Source organism: Crocodylus siamensis, chromosome 7 (genome assembly GCF_052110815.1).
Source record: "Crocodylus siamensis isolate JL-2025a chromosome 7, ASM5211081v1, whole genome shotgun sequence".
NCBI classification, from domain to species: Eukaryota; Metazoa; Chordata; order Crocodylia; family Crocodylidae; genus Crocodylus; species Crocodylus siamensis.
In genome coordinates this window covers 20,385,363-20,408,215 of record NC_143401.1, presented here as the reverse complement: position 1 = coordinate 20,408,215, position 22,853 = coordinate 20,385,363, and the positions used below count along the sequence as shown (strand labels likewise).

Genomic DNA, 22,853 nt, shown 5'->3' with positions numbered 1-22,853 from the left:
AAAATGGCGAGCCTGATCTTTTGGGTTTTTTCTCCCCAGAGCCTGCTTGCCTGCCTGAGCTGTGCATGGGCCCAGTGCTTCCCTCTGTGGCTGCAGTGCCCTCTGGGACTACCCAGACTGGTGGGCAGGTGCCATCTGGGGGGCCCCGCACACAGCTCAGGGACTGCTCGACCTGCTGGCAACTCACCCCGCCACCCCCGACTCACCCCCCCAGCCACCAAAGAGCCAGGTAAGGATTGGGACTCCATCCTTGTGTACACACCATGGGGGTTTAGTTCGGTTTAATTCTCCCTAAATTGAAGTGGTGTTTTTAAAAACCCACCATTTCAATTTAGGAAGAACTAAACCAAATTAACCCCCGTGGTGTGTACAAGCAGCCCTTGTCTACCAGTTTCAAAGCAGTTTGCAAGTACCCTATTTTACCAATAGCAAAACTGAGCCATGAGAAGTGCAGTGATTTGCCCAAGGTCACACAGTGAGCTGGGAATGTAACCTGGTCTTCCAGTGATAGTTCTAGAGGTCTCCTACTCCGACCATGAGGAATCAGCAAATGTACCAGTATACATGCATAATTCCATTCCTTGTCAATTCAGGTAGTAGTTAAACATAGATAATGCACTGCAATTTTGAACATTCAATATTTTCTTCTCCCACATTTACCCACACCAGGTAGTCCCTTAGTGTGGTATTCTCTTCTTTTCTGGACACCTAAACAATCATTTTGGTCATCTAAGTCCCAAAAATGCCACTTACACACAGGTTAGCATTCTAGTCAGCATGCATAACTTTGTGCGCCTGAATAGTTATATACACACCTAGACTAATAATAGGCTCTGTCAACAAAATAATGAGTGAGAAACCTCCCATCTTTTCTTCCCCGAAGTTCAGCTTCCTAAAAAGCTATAGGGCCTGAGCCCAGTCAGCCAGGGGAGTTTGAAACTAGGCTTCTATTTCTTCCCAGAGTAGGATCCTACCCATATTTCACAGGCCAGCTAGTAGCTAAACCCAGGATTCCTTTTGAATCTGGCTCCCTAGGCAGCCACAAGGGAGTGATATGTGGAGCAAGGAAGAATGGAGCAAGTCAGAGGATATGTCACTTAGTGATGTGGCTAATAGTCTCAAAGGGAGGGTGTGCTGGAGTCCTTGCTTTCAGTGATGCACAAGCTTCTCCCCTGCACTGCCCTCCATCCATTTTTTTCCCCAGCAACTGTATTAGTGGTTCAGCTTCAAAAGGAGTGCTGAAGAAGAACATAAATAAGGACTAGTTTGTGGTGTGGTGGTTAGAGCACTGTGCTAGAATAGAAGTTCTAAAACACCTGAGTTCAACCTGTGGTGGGCACTAAAACCCCAGGCATTCAGGTAAGGGCCCTAAGATTTTGGGGAGAGATGGATATGTATGCCTCTCTTTCATTTTTGGAGCTAAGTCTATTAGTAATGGGTTTTAGCCAACTCTATTTTTGAGTTTCTTAAGGCTGCTACATATCCACAAAGGTGCATCACACTTGCCTTGGCTACTTCCGTGTATGCCCAGTCTGTGAGACTGTAGCTGCACATGGAATATCATGTATGCAGGGCTACAGGCCAAGGAATAGGATGCCACTCTGTGCACAAGTGGCATTTTTGGCACTTAGATGACCAGAAATGCCTTGTAAGTGACCAGATCTAGACACTTAGATGACCAGGAAGGGAGCAGAATGTTACCCTACATTAGCCCTTCTTCCAGCCTCTGGGAACTTGCCTGTCATCGATGGCTTCACTAATACTATTACCATTGGCTCTACAATTTCTTCAGATACTCCCTGCCACACCCTAGGAAGGAGTCCATCAGGCTCTGCTGACTTAAACTGAGCTCATTTTATCAAACGCTCTCTAACACCTTTATTTATCATGATCTGAAAACTTTTATTTATATTAATTTTGTTTGCTGTCTCGTTACAGTTTGGGGTGGGGCTGGGGAGCAGAGAAGCGGGGGCATTGTGATCCTGAAACAAAAGAGTCATTGAGCAGCTCTACCTTCTTGGCATCTTTTATTAAAAATTCACTCAGCAGTGGACCCACAGCGTGCGCAGTAATTTGATATTTGTTGAACTTCTTATTGTCTTCAGTATCCTTTGCCACTTGTATCTCATTTTTCGTCTTTCTTACTCCTTTAGTGATTCACCTTTACTTCCATTGCCCATTTCTCTTTTGATTTTGAGGTAGCTACGTTTCTGTAGCCATGTTCAGCACCTGTGGGCTCGTCTTATCTTTCCAGAATGTTGAAATAAGTTGTTATTAAGTCTTCAATACCATGTCCTTTAGGAACTGCCGCAAGCTTTCCTGAATTTTCTTATCCTTTAACTTGTCTATCCATTGGACCTGATCTACTGTTTCTCCAGATCAGTCAAAATCTCTCCTTTTGAAGTTTAGGGTCATAGAATCATAGAATCATAGAAGTAGGGTCAGAAGGGACCTTGTAGATCTTCAAGCCCAACCCCCCACCTGGGTGGGAGAAAAAGACTGGACTCAGATGAGTCCAGCCAGGTAGTCATCAAGCCTCTTCTTAAAGATCCCTAGGGTAGGAGTCAGCACCACTTCCCTAGGAAGTTGGTTCCAGCTCCTAGCCGCCCTGACTGTGAAGTAGTTCTTGCGGATGTCTAATCTAAATCTACTCTCTAATAACTTGTGTCCATTGTTCCTTGTCATGCCAGGGGGCGCTAGGGGAAACAGCGTCTCCCTTAAACCCTTCTGGTCCCCCCTAGTGAGTTTATAGACAGTCACCAGGTCCCCCCTCAGCCTTCTCTTGTGAAGGCTGAACAGGTTTAGGTCCCGCAGTCTTTCAATGTAGGGTCTGCCCTGTTGTCCCCGGATCATGCGGGTGGCCCTCCTCTGGACCCTTTCAATGTTGTCCACATCTCTCCTGAAATGGGGCGCACAGAACTGGACACAGTACTCCAGCTGTGGCCTGACCAGCGTCGCATAAAGGGGGAGGATCACTTCCCTGGCTCTACTTGAGATACACCTGTGGATGCACGACAAGGTCCAGTTAGCCCTGCCAACTGAGACCTCGCGTTGTCCGCCCATGTTCACCTTGGAGTCAATAATGACTCCAAGATCTCTTTCTGCCTCCGTGCTCTCAAGAAGGGAGTTTCCCATTCTATAAGTGTGCTGCTGGTTTCTACTGCCTAAGTGCAGCACCCTGCACTTGCCAGTATTGAAATGCATCTTGTTTACGTCAGCCCACTCCTGTAACCTATCCAGGTCTTGTTGCAGTCTTTCCCTCCCTACTAGCATGCTCACCTCACCCTGAATTTTGGTATCATCAGCGAATTTAAGCAGGTTGCATTTCACCCTGTCGTCCAAATCGCTGATGAAGAAATTGAACAGCGCAGGCCCCAGGACCAAGCCCTGGGGGATTCCTCTGCCCACTTCCCCCCAGGTCGAATATGACCCATCCACCACCACCCTCTGAGTACGACCCTTGAGCCATCCTGCAATCCATCAATGCCACAGTTGCCTAGTTTTTTAATGAGGATGGGGTGGGAGACAGTGTCAAAGGCCTTGCTGAAGTCTAGAAAGACTACGTCCACGGCAACACCTGCATCCATTGCCTTTGTGACCTGATCATAAAAGGCAATCAGGTTGATCTGACAAGACCTGCCCCTAATGAAACCGTGCTGGTTGCCCTTAAGCATCATCCCTGAAGCCGGCCCATCACAGATGTGCTCCTTGAGAATCTTCTCAAAGTGTTTCCCAAGGATTGAGGTAAGACTGATGGGCCTATAGTTGTCCGGGTCCTCCCTCCTCCCTTTTTTGAAGATGGGGACCACATTAGCTATCTTCCAGTCATCTGGCACCTGGCCCAAGCACCATGAGCACTCGTAGAGCCATGCCAAGGGCCCTGCAATAACCCCTGCTAGCTCCCTCAACACCCTGGGGTGGAGAGCATCTGGACCCGCTGACTTGAACACGTCCAGCCCCTCCAGAATCTCTCTAACCTGGTCCTCCCCAACCTGAGGTCTGGAGGCGTTCCCCTCGAGTCCATCTGGCATCCCAGCAGGGAAGTCCCGGTCCCTGCACAAGAAAACAGACATGAAGAATTGGTTAAAGAGTTCCGCTTTCTCCTCTGGCGCAACCACCAGATTGCTCAGCATACCTTACAGGGGCCCCATGTTACCCGGTGCCTTCTTCATCCTCCCTATGTATTTGAAAAAGGATTCAGGGTGTGTCTGCATGTGCAAGTATGGCACCTGAATAAACTGTGGAGCTTGTTGCTGCGGAGTTAATTGCATGTGGAGCCAGGGTGAGACAGCCCCAGATGGCAGCGGGCCATGGGGGGTCAGCCTGCTAACTCAGGGCTGCTCCCCTTGGCTCAACATGCGGAAGAGGGGCTGGCTCGGGCACAAGGGAACTTCAGCGTGCAGCTAACCAACAGGCAGCCCCTGCACTGAAGTACCCTCATGCCCCAGCCAGCCAGGCAGTGTCTACACATGTGCATGAGGGTACTTCAGCAGAGTAAATTGCTGAGTAAATTAGTTGACTGCAATCTAATAGGGGCGCATGTGTAGATGCCAAGATGTTTACTGCACAGCTAACTAGTCACCGTGCAGTAAACATCTTGTGTAGATGAGCCCTTAAGGTTCTTGTTTAGCTAGTCTCATACCTTTCTCCGTTTAGAATAACTAATCCTGTCATGTCATGATCCCTTTCTTCCAAGTTTCCAATCACTGTATGCTTACAATCAGTTCTTTATGGGTCAGAACACAATCCAATAGAGATGATCCCTAGCTGTTTCCTCAACTTTAAAAAAAAGACAGGTATCCTATACTTGTGAGGATTTTTGCTGAATACTTTCCTGTTTTGCTCTATTTTTCCTTCAACATCAGGGAACTTAAAAACAGGGAACTTAAAATCCACCATTAGTACCATCTCATTAGTTTTTTCATATTCTTGTTAGGTGTTTGAAGAATTTATCTGTCTCATCTACCTCATCTTTCTGATCTTTCAGTCTATAGTAGATAGCACATTATCATGATCATTTCACTATCTTCATTCATCCTTTTATCTTAATCTAGGTGTACTAAACAGATTTTCTGCTTCCTTCATCTTGGAGCTCCAAATGAACTTATATTTGCATGTATGTGTATTCTTGAAATGTGTGGTCATTAGCATTCTCATAATCTCCTTGGGAGGGAGGGAAATACTCTGCTACTCATCTTTCCAAAATCATTGTACCTCAGAGACATACAAGAATGTGTCACTTGGCTCAAAGCTACAGGACATCAGTAGAGCTGGGAATAAAACACTGGAGTTCAGTCTCCCCAACTTCAAATCTACCAACAAGAAATACTCTATCCTCTGCATTAATTCTCTTTACCATGTGTTAATGATTTACATCTAGCTTCTTTTGGAAGCTGGATTGAAGGGACATGTTTTCTCTGAAGACCAGATTGGACTCCTATTTTTCAAAAATCAAATAATAAGTAAACGGGAATACAACTACTGAAATCAGTGGGCTACTTATGTGTTTGTCACCAGGGGAGAGGTTTCCACGGTATCCCTGTATGTGAATTAGGTTATTCATAATGTATTATGAACTCTTTATCTTCTCTCATGGAAAAGTCTACTCCAGGGTAGTCCTTCCCATGACTGTTGCAATCTATAGTAGCCTAAGTCTAAGGGACTTGCTGTTGTGTGCAGCTACCTCATAAATGTGTCCTCCTTTCACTCAACAAACTGTGCACTTCAAAATCAGCATTTTTTTTCACTTTGTGAAGTGTTGATGACCATTAATGACTACAGTTGTGAAATGAAGAAAACCACATATCCAGCTCTTATATATACCTGTTAACGAGGGCTGTGCGAAGCCTCAGTCCCCGATTCGATTCAGCGGAGATTAGGCCTGATTCGGTGGTTGAATCTCCAAACCAGATTGAATCAGAGGACCCTTTAATCTCTCCGAATTGAATCAGAACCCTCTGAAGGAACTATGATTCAGCTATATCAGAAATGGAAAAATGATTTGAATAATAATCTGAAAAGACAGCCATCTGATTTAATGTTTTCTCTTCCAAATTAAAATACTGCTTTCATTTCTGTGCCTGAGTATCTCAAAGTTCACTGGCACTTGCCATTTAGGGCCTCATACGAAGTTCACTGAAGTCAAAGAGAAGTTCTGGATCACTTGTAACCCTGAGCTAACTGATGCATGTGAGGTGCAATGTCACCTTTTCTATTTCCAACAACAGATTTCCTTTTTGTAGTTACCCACTCACAGACTAGACCTATAGCATGGAGGATCTGCAAAGAGAGCTTAGCCCTCCCCTTCGCACTCACCAAAACCTGAGGCTGCCCCTGTGTGCAATAGCTCTCCCTGTTCTGAGCTAGCATGATCTGAAGGCCCATTCAGTGGCACTATGCCCACTTGTATCCTGGGAGAATCTGCCCCCTGAATTCAATTCCGGACTAGGACAAATCCTTTAGCCTCTCTATGCCTCAGTTCTATTATCTGTGAAATAAGGATAATGAAAATGACTACCTCCAAGAGCACACTGGGAATGAATGAACATTTGTAAAGTCCTTTGAGATATGTTGGTGAAGAATGCCAACTATAATTCTTCTAGTACACTCTCCCTGCTGTGAGTAACAGCAGAAGCAGTGGAGTGAAATTAAAAATCTTTAACTGTAACAGACTTAAAAATTCTGGGGACTGGATTTCAACACCATGAAGAAAGAAAACTCTGTGTCTGCATGGGGAGCTGGAATGGATCTGACAAACTCTGAACTCATGGAGGGGCCCCAGGATATGCATTAGCTGTGTGTGCCAACATATAGGATCCAATCCTATATTTTCTCCCCAAAGCCAAACTGCCATTGTGTTTGTCTATTAGGTCAAATTAACTTCTTACTGCAGAAATGCTTCACTTTCATTGGAACCTCTGGGGCTTAAAACCATATCATGAGTTAGTCCAGCTATGGCCAATCTGCTCAGTCATTACTTTCCATTTGTCTGGTTTCCTGTGTGGTGAGAGTGGGGGTCCAAAGAAAGCTTTCAAGATGGCATAGAGCCCGCTACTCAGGGAGAATAAGAACCAGAGTATGTTGTGGAAAATACAGAGGGAGCAAATCTAGTATGTGGGGGGAAGGGAAGAAGAGAAAGGGAAGTGACATCTGAGGCCCAACCAGGAGCACTAGAAGCAAAGAAAGACTGGGCAATTTTTTTCAGTCAAATATTTTATTCACTGACTACAGCAGATTGAAGCAGCCAAAACTATGCACAAATTTGTGCTGTGTTTGGTAAGTCGTTTTGTTCAGGAATAAACTAGAAAATGTGGTAAAGTTGAAATATGTGTCAACCTTTCATTTTTTAAATGTTATGCATTGTTGTTTCAAAATCGTTTGAAACTAAATTTATCTAAGTTTAAATTAATAAAATAAAATAGTTCAAGTCAAACAAAATACTTCCGTTTTGAAATAAAGTTTTCAGCATTTTTAAAAATTTGACCAGCAAATTGCAGAACTCTCCTTTTGAGTCAACTGGATATTCATTTTTTCTAAACTTTTCAGTTCAGCCAGGGAACTTAGAATATTCATTATCTGCACATCCCTAAAGCAAACTCCTTTAATGCTTGGGAAAGCTCAGTCTCTGTGGAGATCTGGATCCAGAATTTAAAGCTAGCTCTTCTCTCTCTAAGGCTAGGGACAGACATTCAAAAAGCCTAAGCCTGAATTGATTCACTCTTTGCAGGTAGTCTAAATTGCGCAGCTTAAGCTGATTAATACCTGGACAGACATTCTCTGTTAATTCAGGAAATGCAGTCACATGCCTGCAGTGGCTCAAGCCAGAAGTTGGGGAGCGCTAGAGCATGCCTGCCAGCCACTGCCAGAAAAGAGGGACATGTTCCAAGGCTCTCACCCCATCCCTGCTGGAGTGGAGAGGGGGTAGCCAAGCACCAGCCATGGGGGCTAGCATGACACAACAGGTGCCAGCCGCAGAGACGGAGCCGGGAGCCGCGCGGCAGGAGGCAGACGCGGCGTCCCGGAGGGCGGTGAAGCCCCACACGACCCCAACCGGACCAGCGGCGCAGGAGACTGCAGAGGCAGCAGTGGCAGGAGGCCGCAAGGACAAGAAGGTAACGCGGACCCCGGGGGCAACCGGGAAGGGGGCCACCGACGGGGGCACCCTTCTGCAGCGACTGCAGGACCAGTGGTCACGCAGGACGACCCGTGAGCGGGGGAAGGCCGGTCGTGGAAACCCCGCTAGGCGGGAAACAGCCGTACGGGGTTTGGGATAACCCCAGACCTTAGGAGTCAGCGGCGCCAGGGTACTAGGTGCCGCAGGAACACCGGTGAGGGTCCGGCCGGGGAAGGCCCCCCCTTTTCCCACCGGACTGGGACTCTACCACAGGAGCCCCTCACAGAGGCTCAACCCGGAGGACCGGGCGAGGGTGTAGGGGAGGAGGAGCCCTCAGGACCCCTGGACTTTGGAGGTACCGTACCCCACGCGGACCGCCCGCTTCCCGGCACGGGTGAACCCCATATTTTCCATCAAGTCGTGGCAGGCGAGAGCGGGGAAGCGGGACGGTCCACTGAGTACCCCTCCTCTCCAGGGGACATCCGGATTCGGGGTCCCACGGTACGTGGTACACCCCCAATCCTTACAACTGGTGCATTGGCCGGGAACCGAACCCGGCCTAGCTCGGAAACACTAGCAGATCATGGAGCTCCCTACGAGCCCGGACGTGACGCAACAGACGCTACATCTGGTGGCCCAGCTGCTGCAGCAACACCAGCAGACGGCCTTGAGACAAGTGAGTGTGCAGGAGCATTTGCTCCAACAACAGCAGGCGCGGGCTGGCCCGTATAGCGGGGATATGAACTTGCCCCGCATGAATCGGGAGGACGATGTCGAAGCATTCATTGAAACCTTCGAGCGAGTGGCTCTCGCCGCCGGCATAGATTGGACAAAATGGGCCAGTAGGCTCGGGGTCCTGCTAACCGGTCCAGCCCAGGCAGCCTACCGAGCCCTGACCCGCACCGAAGCCAGCGACTATGAGCGGGTAAAGGCGGAGATCCTACAACGCCTCGACATCACCCCAGAAAAGCACCGGCAGGCGTTCTGAGGAGACAAGTCCAAGGACCAAAAGAGCCCCAAGGTGCTGTGGCACAGCCTTAGGGACGAAATGATGAAGTGGCTGCGGCCGGCGGAATCCACGAAAGAGGACATCTGTGATCAAGTTCTGCTGGAGCAGTTCCTGACGGATCTGGAAGAAGACACCCAGCAGTGGGTGAGGTGTCATGGTCCCACGACCTCCCTGCAAGCACTCCAGCTGGCGGAGCAGTACACATCAGCCCAGGTGGGTCGGCGCTCGGGACGGGGAAAGCCGCGGGCGGAAGACGTTCCCCGAAGGACTCGGGGAAGTAGGGTAGAGAAGGCCCCAGGGAACTCCGGGGTTAGTTGTTTCCGCTGCGGCGGAAGGGGGCATTTGGCCAGGCACCAGCCTGGAGGTGGGGAGGGAGCTGGAGGGCCTGGCGAGCGGTGACCAGTTCCGTGAGGCGCAGGAGGAGGACGCGGAGCTGAGACCTTTCCATGAGGAGGCGCTTCAACGAGAGCGGCAACCGGTAAGCCCCACGGCAGATCGCGGGCAGGGCCCCCGGGTCGAGTTAAGACAGGGCCTCCTTTATCGGGTTAAGCCCGACCCCCGGACAGGGCGGGAGGGACGCCAACTTTTAATCCCTTGTGCCTACCGCACGCCCTTGCTACGCTTAGCCCATGGGAACCCCATGGGAGGCCACTTGGGGAAAAGGAAAACAGAGGCCAAGCTGACCCGCTGGTGCTTCTGGCCCCACCTATACGAGGACATGGAGCGGTTCTGTAAAGAATGTCGGGCTTGCCAGTTAGTAAGCACCCATAAACCCCCGCGGGCCCCCCTTCAAGTGATGCCCGTTATACGGGAGCCGTTCACTAGGGTGGCACTTGACGTCGTGGGGCCTCTCCCACGGAGCACCGCTGGACACCGGTTCTTACTGGTGCTCATCGATTACGCCACCCGGTACCCGGAGGCGATTCCCTTACGGGCAGTGACGGGCTCTAAGGTGGCCGAGGAGCTTATGAAGTGGGTCGCTCGCTTCGGGATCCCGCGGAAATTGTGACCGACCAGGGGAAGAACTTTATGTCGGCCGTAATGGCGGCCATGTGCGAGGTGCTCCACGTTACGCACCTGAAAACGTCAATTTATCACCCCCAAACGAATGGCTTGGTCGAGCGTTTCAATGCCACGCTGAAGGGGATGCTCCGGCGCTGCACACAGGAAAATCCAGCTAGGTGGGATCTGCTGGTACCGCCCTTGCTGTTTGCCGTGCGGGATGCCCCGCAGGCCTCCACAGGCTACTCCCCTTTCAGCTTGGTCTTTGGGCACCGCCCCCGAAGCCTGCTGGACATCCTAAAGGAAAGCTGGGAAAGCGGCGCACGAGGGGGGCGCCAGGTGATGGAATACGCGCGGGAGCTGCAAGACCGGTAGAAATGGACCGGGAGCCGGTAGATGGGGAGTGTCAAGAAGGGGAGCCGGGGCCGAGGACCCGGGACGAGGGACCCCTTGGGGAGGAGACGTCCCTATCCCCTTCCCAACAGAAACAGTTACAACAGCTGATCGTGGAGTTTGGGGATGTGTTCTCCGAGACCCCAGGGAGGGCTAGAGGCGTGGAGCATAGAATTCTGATGCCCCCGGGGCAGCTGCTGCCAGTCTGAGGAGTGGCGGCGCATTCCTTTTTACCGGCGTCAGCCAATTAGAGAGGAGCTTAATGGGATGCTGGCCCAGGGCATCATCACGCCCTCTCGCAGCCCCTGGCGAAGCCCCTTGGTGGCAGTGACGAAACCGGACGGCAGCTTGAGGCTGTGCGTTGACTTCCGAAAAGTGAACGCCATCACCCAGTTTGACGCCTTTCCCATGCCTCAGATAAGTGAGCTGGTAGAGCGTATTGGGCAAGCCAATCACATCTCCACGCTGGATTTAGCCAAGGGGTATTGGCAGATTCCCCTTCGAAGGGAGGATCAACCTAAGACCGCCTTTGGGACCCCTTGGGGCCTCTATGAGTTCAAACGGATGCCGTTCGGCCTGAATGGGGCCGCTGCAACCTTCCAAAGGTTAATTGATTGGATTCTAGCACCTCACCAGGAATATGCCGCGGCCTACCTCGACGACATCGTGATCTTCACCAAGAATGGGGAAAAAGTCCTTTCTCTGAAGCAAGCATGTATTGAACACAGCAACTTACAAAAAACTCAGCATACACAAGTTAGACTAACTTAAAATGCAAACCAGGAAGACAAGAGAAAGTTTTGGCACTGCGGGACTACGACGCCCCAACAACCAAGCGGCAGATGCGAGCCTTTTTGGGACTCGCCAGCTATTACCGGCGGTTCATTCCCCGGTTTGCGGAACTGGCGAACCCGCTAGTAGACACCACCAAAGGGAAGGAACCACCGCGCATCAATTGGACCCCAGAGAGGCACAAGGCGTTTCAGGCGCTCCGGCAAGCTTTATGCCGAGGCGCGGTACTCCATACTCCTGACTTTAATGCCCCCTTTATCCTACAGACGGATGCCTCGGCGTACGCCCTGGGAGCAGTCCTCGCCCAGGAAGTGGAGGGAATCGAACGCCCTGTGGCATTCGCCAGCCGACGGTTGAACGATCATGAACAGAGGTACTCTACAATTGAGCGGGAGTGCCTCGCCATTCGCTGGGGAATAGACTTTACCCGCATAAGTCTTAAATAATCCTGAGGGCAGTGTCTTCTTATAACCAGGCATTCAGAAAGGCTTTGTTTAGGTATTCCCACCTTTTACAGGTTCTTCTTTATAAAGTAAATGTAGCTCTCTGTATTCTTTGGTGAAGCTCTGGGCCAGGGTTGTCCAACATACGGCCCGCGGGCTGCCATGCGGCCCACCAAGGCATTTTCTGAGGCCTGAGGTGCTGCGACGGAAAACAAAAGTAAACACTTTTTATTTTCATTCCCACTCTTGTCCCTCCCCCAGCCCCTCAGCGGCTTCCTAATGGCTGCTGAAGGGCTGGGGAAGGGATGAGGTTCCCACATGCACCGCGTCAGCTTGACATTGCCGATGCAGTGCGTGTGGGAAGAGGAGTAGCCATGTGCCACTTGGGACGGGATAAGCCCAGTCGAAGCAGCAGGGGTTCAGATGCATTTTCCCCCTACCTGAGCCAGTCGGTCCCGAGCAGCACACAGCTCCACCGCTGCCTCCACTGGCTGGTGCTGACCCGGGTGGGTCTGTCGCATCCGGAGCAGCACGGAGCTGAAACCGGATTCCTATGTGCTGCTGGGGACAGAAGGAGGCTGGCCAGGTCAGCACCAGTCAGCAGAGGTGGCGGTGGAGCCGTGTGCCCCTCGGGACTGACCGGCACAGGTAGGCGGAAGATGCTGCTGAGACTCTGCTGCTCCGGCTGGGCTCGTCCTGTCTCGAGCAGCACATGGCTCTGCCGCCACTTCTGATGGCCGGTGTAGATCGGGCTGGGCCCCTCCCATCCCCAGCAGCTTGTGGGAAGCCGGCTTCAGCCGCATGCTGCTCTGGATGGGACAGACCCAGACCCAGGCCGGTCAGCATTGGCCAGGAAAAGTGGCATGCAGCTAAAGCTGGTTTTCCATGTGCTGCTGGGGATGGGAGTAGCCTGGCCGGGTCTACACTGGCCAGCAGAAGCGGCAGTGGAGCTGTGTGCTGCTCAGGAAGAGACAAGCCCAGGGGATTGGGGGTTCAACTTGTTACTACTTGTTAAAGATGTGTTACTAACAAGTTATTAATTCAATAAAAGTAAATTTTCTTGAAGATTATTCACAAAAATGCCCATATTTTGTCGCTTTGGTTAGTTTCCACTCTGGCTGATATCTTTTCCACATGTCATCTGTCAACTTGCATTATGCTTCTTTCATTCATTGAGAAGTGAGTAGAAGCAAAAGTGTTTATTTTAGTCAAGTGTTTGGTATTATCTCATTGCTGCTTTTATATTGTTTTTATTTTGGATTTTAAACCACTTTTCATTGTCACTTCCTGCAACTTCATTGGTGTCAAAGGTCACGTGACATCACTTCTTGATGTGATACCGCTTCCTGTGAGGTCTTTGAATATGACTCACTGGCCCACTGGGTGATAAAAAGTTCATGATCTGGCCCCACATTCAAAAAGGTTGGACACCCCTGCTCTGGGCTTACAGGTGCAGGGCTCAGATCTGCACATAGGGGACTAGCTCGCCTCTCCCCCCTACCTTCAGGACCTGCTGTGGAATTAACCCCATCCCTGCCTGGAGGCAAGCTGCAGAGTATGCAGCCAAACCATGGTGGTCCCCATGGGAAGAGAGGCAACAGAGGGAGATATTAAGTCCATTCCTGCCTGGCTGCAGGCAAGCCATGTAGGTGTGACTGGGGTTGGGACACCCTAGTTGCATGCCACAGGTTTTGCCAGTGGGGAAGAGCAGACAGAGGGAAGAATTTGCCTCGGGGGCCATGGCACGCCTGCATTTGGCCACACTCCACCCCTGCTCTGCTAGAGAAGAGAGGGGAGGGGCCTGCCCAGTTCTGGTGCAGAGAGAAGAGCCCTGCCCAGCCCAGAGAGCATGCTGGGATGCTGGAGGAGTCTGGTTTAGCTTAAACCAGAAAGGGGTCTGGGACAGACAATGCATAAACCGGTTTGAGCCAAATCAGTCAAGTCTGATACTACATTCAGCCAGGTTTATCTCAAACCAGTTTCAGCTATTTCTAGACTGGTTTATATGTCTGTTCTGTTACAGGTTTAAACCAGTTTCTGATCACTTAAACCAGTTTATGTGTAATGTCTGTCCCTAGCTTAATAGACCAAACTGAAATCACAGTCCCAAATGGCTCTCAGCTCTACAAAACTGTTTATCTGGATTCAGCCTTTCTAGTGTGGCCCAATATCTTTAACCAAAGCACTAGAAATAAGACAGGTCATCTAGTCTTGTGGTTAAAACATTAGCTCAATAAGTGAAAGATGTGGGTTTAGTTCTGGCCTGTGTCAAAGAGTTCTTGGATAATCTTGAAAGGAGAACATTCCCCAGATACTAATCTGTTAAATATACGTAAGAATCTTCCTTTTCATGGTTTTCATAGATTGTAGGATCTTTGCAGCTGGGGTGTTTCTTACTCCATGGGTACTTGTACACATGACAGGGATTTAGTCCTTAGGGTTGCATTCTGTGCCCCTGAAATTGAAATGGTGGGTTTTAATTGAAGCCCACTGTTTCAATTTAGGGGCTTTATTTTTCAGTCACTGTTACAGTGAGGGGCCCAATCCTTTTTTTTCTTTTTCCGCTGGAGCCTCCCAGTGGCCAGGGGACAAGCTGCCAGCAGGCTAAGTGGCTCCTGAGCTGCAGAGGGTCCTGGTCCTTCCCTGTATGGTGGCAGCACCCGCTAGGGCCACCCCAGCAGGCTGCTAACAAGCCAGGTGCTGTCTCTGAGCTGGGACAACATGCAGGCTGCTAGCAGCTGCCAAGGTGGCCCTGAGGGGTGCTGCTACCACGGAGGGAAGGACTGGGGATCCCACAGCTCACAGGCTGCTTGGCCCACCATCAGCTCACCCCCCATCTGTGGGAGAGGTGGGCAGGTTCCGCCGGAAAAAAGGGAATCAGGCCCCTTGCCAGTTATATCTTCAGCAGGCACATGCTGAAGGTAGAAGCAGCGAGGGGCCTGATCCTGTTTTTATGTGGAGCCTGCCCACCTCTCCTGTGACCATGGGGTAAGCTGACTAATAGCTGCAATGGATGTAGTTTAGTTTGCAATGAGGCAAACTCATTTAAAGCCCCCAGAACTCTTGCACGTGTACAGTGTGATGCCATTAAGCCTCACAAAGTGGCATTTTCATCATGTGTACATAGTAGTGGTGTCACGTGTACAAGCGCCCCATGTTTGTACAAGCATCTAACCCACTCAGGTCTTGAACTTGACTGGAACGTTCAGGTGATACTTTCTTTTTACGTATTTGTATTACATTACCACTAGCACTACTTTGCAGGGAAAAGACTGAGTCATCACCATAATGTTAAGGGCTTCCTAAACGTAATCAAAGGAGATCTTTAGGCTTATTACAATTTAACAATGTGCATTTTAACAACTTAAATGAAAAAGTATTTTAAAAATGAACTACATATACAAAAGCTTTCTAACCACTTTGATAAATCTACAAATAAAATAAAATACATACTAGTGTTATTGAAAAAATATTCATGGTGTTGAACAGATAATTTAACTTAAAAACTAAATATTTCAGGGTTTCTTGCAGCAAAATCATCAATTGCCACCTGAATATCAAGCAGCTCTGATATGTTGTACTCACTCCAGAGATGACTAAAAAAACATTAAGTTTAAGCTGCTGGCTAAAAAGAGTTTGCAGACAGTTCTTTACTAGTTTCTTCTGATAAAACTGTGTTCAATGCATGCATTGTCAGAAGAATTCTTATTGCTACTACAGTGATGTTTCTGTATGTGCCAAACAGCTTGTTCAAAACCAAGTCATAAACTAAGTTATATAGCAGCTGTAGTGGTGTTTATGAACAGTCCATTGTGATAGTCATTACTAGTGATAAAGACAATTCTAAGTCCTAATGTAATGAAAGGCTTCTCAAGTTTTGTTCCAGTCCCACACAGCATGAGGCCACATTTGCCCTTTTCTATAGCCAGCCCAGTCTGCAACTGCCTCTGTTACTTGAGCAAGCAACCTATAGTAGACACATACAGAATGTTTCTAAACTACCAAGTCTTACCTCACACAAAAACAGAACCTACAGCACAGGTGGGCAATAATTTTGACTGGAGGGCCACTTAATGAGATTTGGTGAGCTTTAGAAGGCCTCATTGGTAGCCTTGCCCTTTGAAAGTTGCTCTGCCCCTTGGTCACCATCTTGGTGTGCATGTGTGTGTGTGTATGTTTGCGTGTGTGTATAGTGGGGTGTGGGGTGTGTGCATGTATAGCAGGGGGGTGCATCTGTTTATGTGTATGCATATGGTGGGGGTGGGGGTGTGTGCATGGGTGTATGATGGGGGTGTCCATGTGTATGGCAGGGTATGGGGGGTTGTAAGAGGGTGTGGCTGCCTGTGGGGGGGTAAATGGAGTATGTGGGGGTGTATATGTGGGTGGTTGTGGGACCATGGTTTGGGTGTGGGTGGCATTCGTGGTGTGTCAGAGAGGGTAGGAGCCCTCCCCCACTTCCCACCATGACACACAGCTCCCACAAGCAGCAGCAGCAGCAGCAGGTGGGGGCGCTTGGGGCTCTCGTGCCTGGTGCAAGTGCTGCCGCCCAGTAGCATGTGGTTCCAGCTGGCACTGCACATTGCGTCAAGGAGCACAGCCTGGCCAGGCTGTGTCTATCCCCAGGGCTTCCTACCATGCACATACAGCTCCTGCACTAGCACACTACCAGCGGGAAGCTCCGTGTGCTGGAGCTGGCTGCCTTCCCCACCCCCTGCTGTGCAAGGCCCCAGGATTCCACCAGAAGTGGAAGGGAGCCCCAGGACCTGTGCAGCAGGTGGCAGGGAAGGCAGTGAGCTCCAGTGCACGAAGCTTCCCTCCGGTAGTGTACAAGTGCCGGGAAATGCATGTGTGGAGGGGAGCCCCAGTTATAGAAATGAGCCAGGCAGACTGCACTTCTTGCCTCAATGTGCAGCACTGGCTGGAGCCGCAAGCTGCCAGGCGGCAGCACCTGCACCAGATCTGAGCATCCCAAGTGTCCCCACCTGCTGCTGCTGCCTGTGGGGGCAGTGCATCATGGGGGGAGTGTGTAGGGGGCGGTCCTCATACCTCCCTCACCCTTCTTCACACCCATACCCTGCCTACCGAGCTCCACACTGCTGCCATCCCCCTGGGCACAGGCTCTGGGCTACCACCACCCCCAGCCCCATGCTTCATGCTTCATGTCCAGGTGTAGCTCCCCTGCCACACTTGCCCCTGCTCTTCCTCCTCCCCCACCCACTTCCCTACCTGCTGCCTAGAGTAAGCAGATGCCAGAGAAGCTGAGCAGGTCCCCTGGCAGCTTCAGCAATGTCAGCAGTAGCTCCATGCAGAAGCTGCCTGCTGGCTGAGCTGGACCCTTCTTCCCACAAGGGTGAGAGTGAGGTGCAATAGGGTATGTTGGTGGGGGGTGTGCATAATGGGCTCTTTGCTCCTATCCTCACTGGCAGAAGGGCTAGGAAGGGTACAATTAGTTGGTGGGCACCGCAGGCTAGATGAAAGTGCCTGGCAGGCTGTATTCAGCCCATGGACTGTGTTTTGCCTTCCCCGACCCACAGACAGCATCAGATAGGATAGTGCTATTCAGAACTCAGATCTAGACAGGTTACAGGGGTGGGCGGATGAGAATAGGATGGGATTCAACATTGACAAGTGCAAGGTGATGCACCTGGGGAGGAAGAACCAGCAGCATACCTGCAGGCTGGGGAACTCCCTTCTCGTCAGTGCAGAGGCAGAAAAGGATCTTAGAGTCATCATTGATGCCAAAATGAACATGGGCCGACAGTGTGGGGGTGCAGTCAGGAAGGCCAACCGTACCTTGTCATGCATCCACAGATGCATCTCAAGCAGGTCCAAGGAGGTGATCCTCCCCCTCTATGTGGCACTGCTCAGGCCGTAGTTGGAGTACTATGTCCAGTTCTGGGCGCCACACTTCAAGAGGGATGTGGACAACATGGAGAGGGTCCAGAGGAGGGCCACTCGCATGATCAGGGGGCAGCAGGGCAGGCCCTATGAGGACAGGCTATGGGACCTGAACCTGTTCAGACTCCATAAGAGAAGGCTGAGCGGGGATCTAGTGGCCTGTTACAAACTAGTCAGGGGAGGACCAGCAGGCATTGGGGGAGTCACTGTTCCCCTGAGCACTACTAGGAGTGACTAGAAATAACGGTCACAAGTTGGCAGAGGATAAATTCAGACTAGACATCAGGAGGCGCTACTTCACAGTCAGGGCGGCTAGGATCTGGAACCAACTTCCAAGAGAAGTGGTGCTGGCTCCTACCCTGGGGGTCTTTAAGACAAGGCTAGACAATCACCTTTCAGGGGTCGTTTGACCCCAGTACTCTTTCCTGCCATGCCAGGGGTCGGACTTGACGATCTGCTCAGGTCCCTTCCGACCCTACCAACTATGAAACTATGAAACTTATTTTATGTTTCTTATCTGGTGCATAGTCTGAGATTTGCAGGAGTTGGTCTTGCCACTTCAGCTTCCTTGTGCCCTGATCTGGGTCTGGCCTTGCAGAGTCCCACAGTCTTGATCTGGCCCAGGGCACAAGGTGAATTTGACAACTGTACCCTAAATGCAGCATAACTGTGATGCAATCAGGGGGTCACCTGCACCATGTATTCACATCAGGATATGTTTCTGTAAGCTCTAAGTCTTAGGTCACAAAGTTCACATCTGCTATTTGAATTTCCCTGAGGCTCCTATTTTTTGAGCTAATATCCTAAATGCAGTAGATTATATAGTAGAATCTGGTGCACATACACAGTTCTCTTACATTCTTCCCACTTATTTGTTTGATGATATTATTCATAAAGCTCCTGATGCCTGTAGGATCTTTTGTAATATTAAGTAGGGGGACAATGTTGCTGCCTTCCAGAACTTATAAGTAGAGAGGAAAGAGAGTGATAGGCAGCAGTTTTCAAACTTTTTCTAGTCCTGGCCTCACCTACAGAATTTCAGGTAACCTCATACAGCTAAAATAATGGGGTCAGGACTTAGATGCAATGCAGTGTCTGTGTCTCCCTGGGCATGTCTACACAAGATGTTTAACGTGGATTGGATTAATTCTACTGTGCATTAGCATGGCTGGCAAAAACCTTGCTAATGCACAGTAGATTTAGTTCAATGCGCATCAAGCATCATTCAAAAAATGTTCATCTGCACTAATACAAAGTAGCACCAATTATGGAGCATTAAGTTAGTTATAACAGGTACTAAACTTAACAAGCCATAATTATGATGCATTCATGAACATGTAGATGCACCCCTGTACACCATTACTCCCCAGTAAGTGAAAGCTTAAACAAGAGCAACTTAGCCCCATTTCCGTTTAGCCCAATTTAGCTCTTACTTATTGCGGGTAATTGTGGCCATAAAGACAGTTACCACAGAGCAGCTGAGGCATGGTAATTTCTACCCCTGTAATTGTGGTCATGTAGGGTAATTGCAGGATCAGGGGTTTTGGAGGTCCCATGGGCCTAGGAACCCCATTTGGGGCTATGACTTCTAGTATGGGAACCACTGGTTAAATGGTAAGCCATGGGCATAGACCTCCATGTTAAACCTCCAGTAAGCCTCCAGTCCCTTACTTTAGGAATTCAGGGTAGAAGAGTGCAAGAGAGAAGAAACAAGTTTGGGAAAATGTGATTTAAATAGTCTCAGCACAACAAGCACGGGTTTATCTCTGTATTCCTCCTTGTAGCCTCATTCTTGCTGCTCTTTCATCAGAAGAATAAACAAGGTCTCCTACAATTCACTAAGAAAGAATCAGTGGTACAGTTTACTACAACACTAAGAACTAGGATATGTGCCCCTAAAATCCCTATTGACATATGAGTGAGAGCAGTGCCCATGAGGACACAGTAGTGCAGGTAGGGCTTTGCAGTATGACTGTTCATATCTGGCATAGACCAACTCTAGTACCCAGATCCAAGTAAATCATCCAATTTAACCCTACAGTGATGAGATGTCTACAGCACACACAATGTCCCAGAAATATATCAGGCCAAAACTCCTTCAATGTATTTAAACTAAAATATCTTTGCTTTTATTTTAAGAGCTGAGGAATCCTGCGATACTTATCTTTAATTTTGGACCAAGGTCTTGATCTGACTGAGGTCAGGAGACACTTAGCTTGACCTTCTTTTTAAACCCAAGAATTCCTGAACTGAGCCCAGGAATCTACAGTTGTTTTTTCTTGTTCATATTTTGATGGGCACCATCTAGTCAAGGCCACAAAAATTATCAATGTCTTTACCTACTGATGACTAATTCTGCCAGTGATGTTCACTTTACCCAGACTGACTGGGATCTGAGGAAATAGCAATGGATTTAATAGTCACTTGATAATTACCAGGTGAAAACAAAACAGAAGATGTTAATTGTTATCCCTGAGAGCAATTAGACTGAATTATTAAGAATAAATGGAAACTGCCATGGGAAATGGCCTCTTCTAAAGGAGATTTATGGCCAGGTCATGTTTTAATGGTAATTCATTTACATGGTAATGCAGATTTATTTAGGTTACAAACAGGGCGATTAGGGTTATTAGATACAGATGTGGCGCTTGTTGGCCAGATGCAGGGGGAACAGTTTATATTCTGTTCTGCCTATTATTGCAATTCCTGTTTTTTTCTGTTTTCAACACAGCTAATTTAACTTATGCACGTACAGTCTGTTACTGGCATGAGTTTCTATATTTCAGTTTATCAAGCTGAGGCATATCCACACTCACTGTCCATATGCTAAGCCATAATGTAAGTGTGCTACAGCAGCCCAGATGCCTTCTTCATGTGGCCCCCAGGCACAGAAACAGCTGACAGCTTCAGTGACAGGACTGGTTGCTTTTTTACAGCCATCCCAGCAATGTATTCAATTAGCATTATTTGGAGCAAGCTCACAGTCTCTGGTTGACTCAAGGGAATCATCAGCAGTCACCTATAATCCCTTTGGAAATCTGCTTCGTTTAAGCTGCGCCTTTGCATGGCATTTATGATGGTTTCCATTTCCTACATAAAAATATGTATGTCAAGTTATATCTGCTGACTGTCAGCTGCAGCTTTGGGAGCCAAGCTCATTTGTTTAAATCATGGATGATAAATCCTCCCATTATCATTCTGGATCCAATTTCACATCAGGGGGAATCTGATTTTCTTGATTTGATTTCCAAAATGGAGCTACTGATGAAAAGGAAACAAATCAACATTGGTTTTGTCAAGTAGCACTGTTATCAGGGTTTGCAGGGTGTAACATCTCTTTGCTTTATAGCCTCTTAAAGTAAGATGTCTACAACTTTTTTCTGTCTTTCATGTCTATTTACTCAAAGGGAAAGCCTCTTATTATGGATAATTGAATATTTTCCTAAAAGTTGTATTTTTGTTTAATTATTTCCCCTCCTAAAGTATCTACTTTTAGTTGAAAGTGCTTTGGTTTGTTTGATTGGTTGTTTTTTGTCAAAAAAAAGAGCACCCACAAATCTAATTTGTTCAGAATATGAATATCTATACAAATATTATGTGCTGCAGAGACTTACCAGTGTTGTAGATTAAGTGTCCCATGAGCCCTTTCTCTTTAATAGGCAACGTTCCCAGGCCAGATCATATCTCCCTTGATGTGCCACATACAGGAACTGCCACAATGCAACTGCCTCCTATCATTCTGAGGGAACTGAAAAACAGAATATCTTTTAGAATGAATTCTGTAAATCAACATGGAAAGCCAAATGATGGAGTATCTCTCAAATCCTTCAAGACATTGTTCTATTTAAATCAGCAGGTCCTGATGATCTCCACCCCAGAGCGCTGAGGGAATTAGCAGAGGTGATTGCGGGACCCCTGGCATGGCTCTGCAAGCATTCGTGGTGCTCTGGTGAGGTGCCGGAGGACTGGAAAAGGGCCAATGTGGTTTCCATCTTCAAAAAGGGGAGGAAGGAGGACCCAGGAAACTATAGGCCAGTTAGTCTTACCTCGATCCTGGGTAAGCTTTTGGAGAAAATTATCCTGGTGCATGTCCACGAGGGGCCAGCAGGGGAGGTTATGCTTAGGGGCAACCAACATGGTGGCCTTCTATGACCAGGTCACAAAATCCTTGGATGCAGAGGTAGAAGTGGATGTAGTCTTTCTGGACTTTAGGAAAGACTGTTTCTCACCCCATTCTCATTGAAAAATTTGGGGACTGTGGTGTTGACACCTACACAGTCAAATGGGCTGCTAGCTGGCTGGAAGACCGCACCCTCCAGCCAACTAGTGGTAGTGGATGGGTATTATTTGATCTAGAGGGATGTGGGCATTGGGGTCCCCCAGGGCTTGGTCCTCGGGCCCGCACTGTTCAACATCTTCATCAGTGACTTGGACGAGGGGGTAAAAAGCACCTTCTTCAAATTCACAGATGACACTAAGATGTGGGGGGATGTGGGCATGCTAGAAGGGAGGAATAGGCTGCAATCAGACCTAGACAGGTTACAGGGGTGGGCAGATGAGAACAGGATGGGTTTCAGCACTGACAAGTACAAGGTGATGCATCTGGGGAGGAAGAACCAGCACCACACCTACAGGCTGGGGAACTCCCTTCTCGTCAGTACAGAGGCAGAAAAGGATCCTGGAATCATTACTGATGCCAAGATGAACATGGGCCGACAGTGTGGGGATGCAGTCAGCACAGATGCATCTCAAGCAGGTCCAGGGAGATGATCCTCCCCCTCTATGTGACACTGCTCAGGCCGCAGCTGGAGTACTGCATCCAGTTCTGGGTGCCGCACTTCAGGAGGGATGTGGACAACATGGAGAGGGTCCAGAGGAGGGCCACCCGCATGACCAGGGGGCAGCAGGGCAGACCCTACTAGGAGAGGCTACAGGACCTGGACCTGTTCAGCCTCCACAAGAGAAGGCTGAGGGGGGATCTTGTGGCCTGTTACAAACTAGTCAGGGGGGACCAGCAAGCATTGGGGGAGTCCCTGTTCCCCCGAGCACTACCAGGAGTGACCAGGAATAGCGGTCACAAGCTGGCAGAGGGTAGATTTAGGCTAGATATCAGGAGGCGCTGCGTCACTGTCAGGGTGGCTAGGATCTGGAACCAACTTCCAAGAGAAGTGGTGCTGGCTCCTACCTGGGAGTGTTTAAGAGG

General features: G+C 49.0%; 1 long non-coding RNA gene across 2 annotated transcripts in view; it reads right to left on the bottom strand.

Annotated features, from left to right (window-relative positions):
* Positions 1-230: 230 nt before the first annotated feature.
* LOC149859577 (uncharacterized) overlaps positions 231-22,853 on the bottom strand; it is a 114,171-nt gene continuing 91,548 nt past the window's right edge. For both annotated transcript variants that reach the window (XR_016443449.1, XR_016443448.1), the window contains 3 exons: positions 21,265-21,398; positions 5,824-5,977; positions 231-4,053 (listed from right to left, as the gene is read on the bottom strand). This is a non-coding gene — a long non-coding RNA (uncharacterized LOC149859577). The remainder of the gene's footprint in view (positions 4,054-5,823; positions 5,978-21,264; positions 21,399-22,853) is intronic.